Source organism: Cynara cardunculus (genome assembly GCF_001531365.2).
Source record: "Cynara cardunculus var. scolymus isolate 2C chromosome LG 7, CcrdV1, whole genome shotgun sequence".
Lineage (NCBI taxonomy): Eukaryota > Viridiplantae > Streptophyta > Magnoliopsida > Asterales > Asteraceae > Cynara > Cynara cardunculus.
Window position 1 is genome coordinate 15,222,735 of NC_037534.1, and position 6,426 is coordinate 15,229,160.

Below are 6,426 nucleotides of genomic sequence, written 5' to 3' on the forward strand. Positions count from 1 at the left end.
AGTCTTCACACATATGTAGTCAGGCTTGTAATCACTGAATACCGCTTCAAATCACGTACTCGCCAGTTTCTAATCTTCAGTTTCAGTCTTCGACGTTCGCTGAAGGTTCTTTGGTGTGAATGTTGTCTTCTTGAAGTATTGCTGTCTCTGATGAATTTACAATGCAAGTTCTTCAGCGATCACTGAACATACTCAGTGATGATCGCTGGAACTGAAAATACAGAAACACAAATACAACATGAAAGGGAAAAGGGATTATCATCAAATCACTGAGAGAGAGGATCAACAATCAGTTTTTGTCAAAGTTGGTACACTATCTTTTGGCACTTTTTCTGTCACCTCCTTTCCGCTCCTAAGGGTTACTATTTTCACATGTTCCTTTCCTAGGTCTCTAGGGACTTCTGTATTACTGGGTAAGGTACCAAGGGCTCGATTGTTCGGGTTGAGTTCAAGTTGACTGACTTGAGTCTCTAAATTCCTGATGGTAGCACTTTGTTGATTAATCAAAGCTTGATTTTGGGCTTGTGCATGTGCAAAAAGTCCTTTAATCATTGCTTCCATAGAAGATGATTCTGCCTGTGGAGGAGGTTTGTTCTGAAAAGGTGGTTGTGAATTCTGAAAACTTTGTTGGTGATTCTGAGAGTTAGAACTGTTTCCATGATGTTGTGGTTGGAAATTAGAAGTTTCTTGTTGTTTATGGATTAGTGGGTTTAAACTGGGACTGTTCCAGGAAAAGTTCGGATATTGTCTCCAACTGGCATTATATGTGTTTGAATAGGGATTAGCTCTGTTATGAACATAGTTTACTGATTCAGAATTGTGACAGTGTTCATATGAGTGTTCCCTACCACATCACACACATTGCACAGATAGGACTATTGGGACTGGTGTATTAGCAGCTCGTTGTCCTCCCTGACCTAAAGTTAAATTTTTCAGCATGTTGGTCATGGAGATGAGCTGAGCTGTTACTGCAGTATATGCATCTACATCATGTATCCTAGCAATCTTTTCCTGTGACTGAGCATGTGGGTCGACCCGATGCCCATTGTTAGCAGATATCTTTTCCAGGATTTCATATCCTTCATTATAGGTCATGGCTGTGAAGGCTCCACCTGCAGTCGCATCGAGCATTTGTTTTGCCATGGGATTTAACCCATTGTAAAACGTCTCGAATTGAATACAATACAGAATGCCATGGTGTGGGCATTTCCTCAACAGCTCTTTGAACCTTTCCCACGCGTCAAGAACAGCCTCATCGTCCATTTGTTTGAAAAGACAGATTTCGTTCCTGGACTTAGCGTTCCTTGTTGGTGGAAAATATTTTCGCAAAAATATTTCTGCCATGTTATTCCATGACAACACAGAACCCGGTGTTAAAAGAGTTAAGCCATGCTTTTGCCCGATCCTTTAATGAAAATGGAAATAAAGTGAGTCTGAGAGCGTCATTGGACACTCCCGGGATCAAGAAAGCATCTGTGATTTCCATAAAAGATTTTAAGTGCGAATATGGGTCCTCCGAAGGTAATCTGGCAAATTGGCCATTCGTTTGCAACATGTGAAACGTTATCGGTTTTAGTTCGAAATGGAGAGCAATCATATGTGGTCTAACTATCCCGGAATTTAATTGCTCAAAATCCGGAATAGCATAATCCATGATCCTTCCATTTTTGGAATTTGTCAAATTAATGATGTTCGGAGTTTGTGCTCTTTGTTGTTCATTATGTTTCGATTCTGTGTCCTCATTACCCAAATTATTATCATTATGTGGGTGTCTTTGTTAAAAATTCGGAAATGGTGGTATTGATGCAAAAACCGGCGGTTGGTTTTCCAAATGCGGTATTTTCGGAACAATTAGTTCTTTCATACAGAACACAGATAGTGTTCAACGTGTCCTTAGCAGTAGAGAGGTTCATGAAGGAGTGGTAAACATCATCGGAAAGAGATAGGGCAATGATAGCCCTTACCTTGGTATCCAAGGAAACTTTCCTTTTGTCATCTTTATTGTGCTGTGAAGGATCTTTGATGACGAACCTTTCAGTAAAGTCAGATTTCTCTTCATCATTATCAGAATTATTTGAAGAGTTACCTTTATCTTTTTTCTTTCCATGAAGAAGCCAGACTTTCGGAACAATAGGGCCATCCTTAAGGATAGAGAGATATTGACTATCAACACTCTCAAGGAAGAGTGTCATGCGACTTTTCCACAGAGGAAAGTTGTTCTTGTTGAACTTTGGAGGCTATGCTAAGTGCCATTGTCATGATAAGAAGAAGGAGTGGAGTTAGAAAAAGAAGAGGCCATTGCACATCTAGCTTATGAGATTAAGCTATCTGCTCTTATACCACTTGTTTGTCCCGAATGAGATGGAAATAAACAGAAAGTAATTGTAGTAGGGGGTTGAATACAATTACACATATTTTTAACTTTTTAATTTTTATTGATGTATATCAAGAATTCATACACAGAGATACAATAAAGATTGTTGCGGAAGAAAGGAAAGGATAACCTAACCTAAACAATCTTACAAAGAAAAGAACTTACAACAACAACACAGAGAGTACTTAAAAGGAAATGAAGAACCCACTAAGTTTTTCTTCACATACAGAAGAGTAGAAGAGAAGAGCCGATTGCCTTGAGAATGCACTTACAAATCTTTCAAAGGAAGTCAGTTTGCAAATGCATACTGCCTTTTATACTACCTTCGGCATTAAATGCATGGGGACACTTGTCACTTGAGGATAAGAAGGCAGGGGTTGACTTGACTATTGTTGATATCTCATTTTCATTGTAAAAAGTGTGCATACAACATTGTTCATGCAGAGACAAACTTTTGCAGCGATATGGTCAGTCTGTAGGAAGATCTTCTTTGGATGGATTAGTAGCTTCAAACAGCTACTCACAAATCTTTAGTGCCTGAAGATCTTTCTTCAAATCTTCGTTGCATCAAGATCTTCCTCACAAATCTTCGTTGCATGAACATCTTCCTTCAAATGTTCAGTGCATGAAGATCTTCCTCACAAATCTTCGGTGCATGAAGATCTTCCATCAATCGACTTGTAGCTTCAAAATATTTTCAATCTTCATATCAGCTACTCTGGAGACTTGGTGTGTAAATTAGACAGTTGATCCACAGTATCGCATCGGTGACCTTCTGTCTTCACATTGGCTAGTCTTCGATTTTGCCAATGGCTTTAAGTATGTACCAAGTCACCAATATACAAAGAAACCAATAACTACTAAGTGTTGATAGGATAGAGGAACAAATCAGTGGGTCATCACCAAATCAATAGGTGACCCAATAGAGTGATATGACAGCTGCAAATATACCCATAAGGCTAAAAGTCCCCAAACAATGACACAACGCCGCTGGAAAGTGCGTTGCAATCACACATGGTGGAGATGTGGTTGAGGTTGTGGCTCCCAAAACGAAATGGGGGAAGCAACTTGGTTCGATAGATACTCATCTAAAGGAAAAGAAGAGTAAGGCACAACCATTTATCATCAATACATAAACTTTCATGAGATTGTCCCTGATTAAAACTATGTCTATGAATCATTATTGGAGAATGCTCTGAAGTTTATATTGATTGCAGGGATTAAAGAAATCTCAAATGAGAGTGCATATGAGTCGATGAACAGATCATACATAGTCACTGATGATATATCATATATATTGTTGCTCATAAAATGATAGATCACAATGACATCAAACCATGCTCGATTGAAAATGTCAACGAAGAGCAAATATGATCTAAATGGAACGAAACAATTCAGGAAAATTATACTAATTGAAAGTTGAACAGGTATTTGGTTAGGTAGTGCTAACCCACCAAGTATAAAGCCTGTAGGACGTAGATAAATTATTTGTCAGAAAGCGTAATGAGAATAATTAAGTCATAATGTATAAGGATCTCTTTTGGTGGAAGATTTCTCACAACGCCTCGATTGACCACGAGAAGACTTACTCTCCCGTGATGGATGTTATAACATTCTGCTAATTAATTAGCCTAGTAGTTCCCGAAGGACTAGAAATGAAGCTCAATGATGTGGTTACTACATATCACTATGGGGATCTAGATTCAAAGATATATAAAAGTGTTTGATGATATTACATTACCTAAATCAAGTAACTCTAAACCAACCACATAGTGCGTTTGCAATAAAATTGAAACACCCACTTTATAGATTAAATCAATCTAGGCGGATGTAGTAATACCTGCCCAAGTGAATACTTGATTGAGAAGGGATATAAGAACGATGAATCGTACCCTTGTATATTTATAAAGTAAACAAGTTGTAGACTTTCAATTGTAGCTCTATATGTAGATGTTATGAACATAATAGGCACTCTTGATGAAATAAGAGAAACCACAAGCTACTTGAAATCGAAATCTAAGATGAAAGATCTTGGGAAAACTTGGTTTTGTCTAGCTATTTGAGCTAGGACAACGAGTTTGTGGAATATTATTCCACCGATCCACATATGTCTAGAAAATGATCAGACGATTTAATATGGACAAAGTGCATTCGGCTAGCACTCCCATGATGGGTTGAAGTGTTGGATATAAGGAAAGATCCATTTCGTCCAGAGGATGATGATGAAGAGGTGTTGGGAGCTGAAATTCCTTATCTAAGTGCAATAGGTGCATTATTGTACTTTACACAATGTACTCGCCCAGATATTGCATTCTTAGTGAATTTGTTACCAACCCAACGTCATTGTAATGGTATCAAGAATATATTTTGATGCCTAAAAGGAACCATCAACATGGGCTTTTTTTCCCTACTATGAAAAAATGGGGTTACAATACCTGTTAAAAGTATAAACAAAGAAAGCGTTATCCCATACAGTGAAACCCCAAATGATATATTAGTAGGCTTTGCTGATGCATGGTATCTTTCTGTTAGCTCTATTATTCATCTCTTGTAAAAGTATAGAAAAAGTATTCTGCAAGTCTTGACAGAAGGAGATCTTCCACAGAGGACAATAGAGGACTAACGACAGAAGCCTTTTATTCGAACAAGTAAAGTGTAACAGAACCTCTGATGTCTCTCATAGAGGTTCTGGAAAATGGTCCTCTGTCAATAAGAACATACAAGTCAATTACAGCAGAGCCTTTGAGATGGCTCACAGAGGGTCTGCGGATTTCGTCTTCTGTGAAGATCCTGTTCCAACTGTTTTTCAATGGTTATTAGCTGCATGTGCTTCTCATGTGACTAGGACTTAATTGACTTTATTTGGACGGCTTAAATGATTTCACGCGTCAAGATCTTTTCAGTAAGGTCGTTAGAAACTAGTATATATAGCGGCTAAGGCCTTTGTAATCAGTGTGCTTCCGAATTGTAATCGTCTAAATTTTCAATTGAATGAATTGAAAAACCTTTGAAGCAATTCTCCTGTGTTCATCTTCTTCCTCATCTTGACAGTGTGTTCTTGGTTTATTTACTCTGTTCTGTTCTTAATATTGTTTCTGCTGCACTTTAATCGTCTTAGAGTTCATTCAGAGTATTAGATCAATATCAAAGCTGAATTTAAGGTCCAACAATTGGTATCAGAGCAGGAATTGAATTCTTATTCAATTAATTCGGTTTTTGGTATTAATCTGCGTCTTCTAGAACACCAGTTTTCTTCAGATTACCCTGTTTCTTCAAATTTCAATGGCTAACTTGGTCAATACCTCATTCATGAGAACTGGATCTCAATCAAAGCCTCCTACGCTTATCATAGAGGAATATTCGCAATGGAAAGTGCGTATGATCAACTTCCTGGAGGGAATTCACCCTAGAATTTGTGAATTTCTCTATAATCCAACATTTGTGCCAATGAATTTGATTCCAAGAGTTCCAGCAACTGGTACAACTCTTGAAGTTCCTGAGCATTATGAGCCCAAACCGATCACAAACTGGAACGATGAAGAAAAGGTATTAGTTGAATTGGAAAGCAAATGCAAAAGGATGTTGATCATGGCTATACTACATGAGATCTTCAAATGCATTGATCACTGTCATCTGTCTATGGACATTTGGGCAGAATTGGAGAAACAAATCGAAGAAGTGAAGAAGACTATCGAGAACAACAGAGCCATGTGTATTGATGAACATCATAACTTTAAGGCTAAGGAGGATGAACCTCTGTCAGACACAGAGGATGAGATCTTCTGTGGAATAACAAATATTGACTCAGACTCCTCTTACTCAAGTGACCAAGAGGTTTCCACTTCTTACTCTTTTGAATCAATTGATAATTTTGATTCATGTCATTTGGAACATTACAAGCTCAAAGAAAAACTTTCTCTTTGTGAAAAAGAAGTCATTCTTCTCACAGAGGAAAGAAACAAATTTTTTAAAATGTTCACAGAAGCTCAATCAAACTTAGTTAATTTAGAAAAATCTTCAAATGAAAAGCTTGCCATAATTCAAAAAGAGTT

General features: G+C 37.7%; 1 non-coding gene across 1 annotated transcript; it reads left to right on the plus strand.

The window, feature by feature from the left end:
- The first annotated feature begins 1,189 nt into the window (after positions 1-1,189).
- Positions 1,190-1,296, plus strand: LOC112516056. The gene has a single exon (XR_003069575.1). It is a non-coding gene; the product is annotated as a small nucleolar RNA R71 (small nucleolar RNA).
- The last annotated feature ends 5,130 nt before the right edge of the window (positions 1,297-6,426 follow it).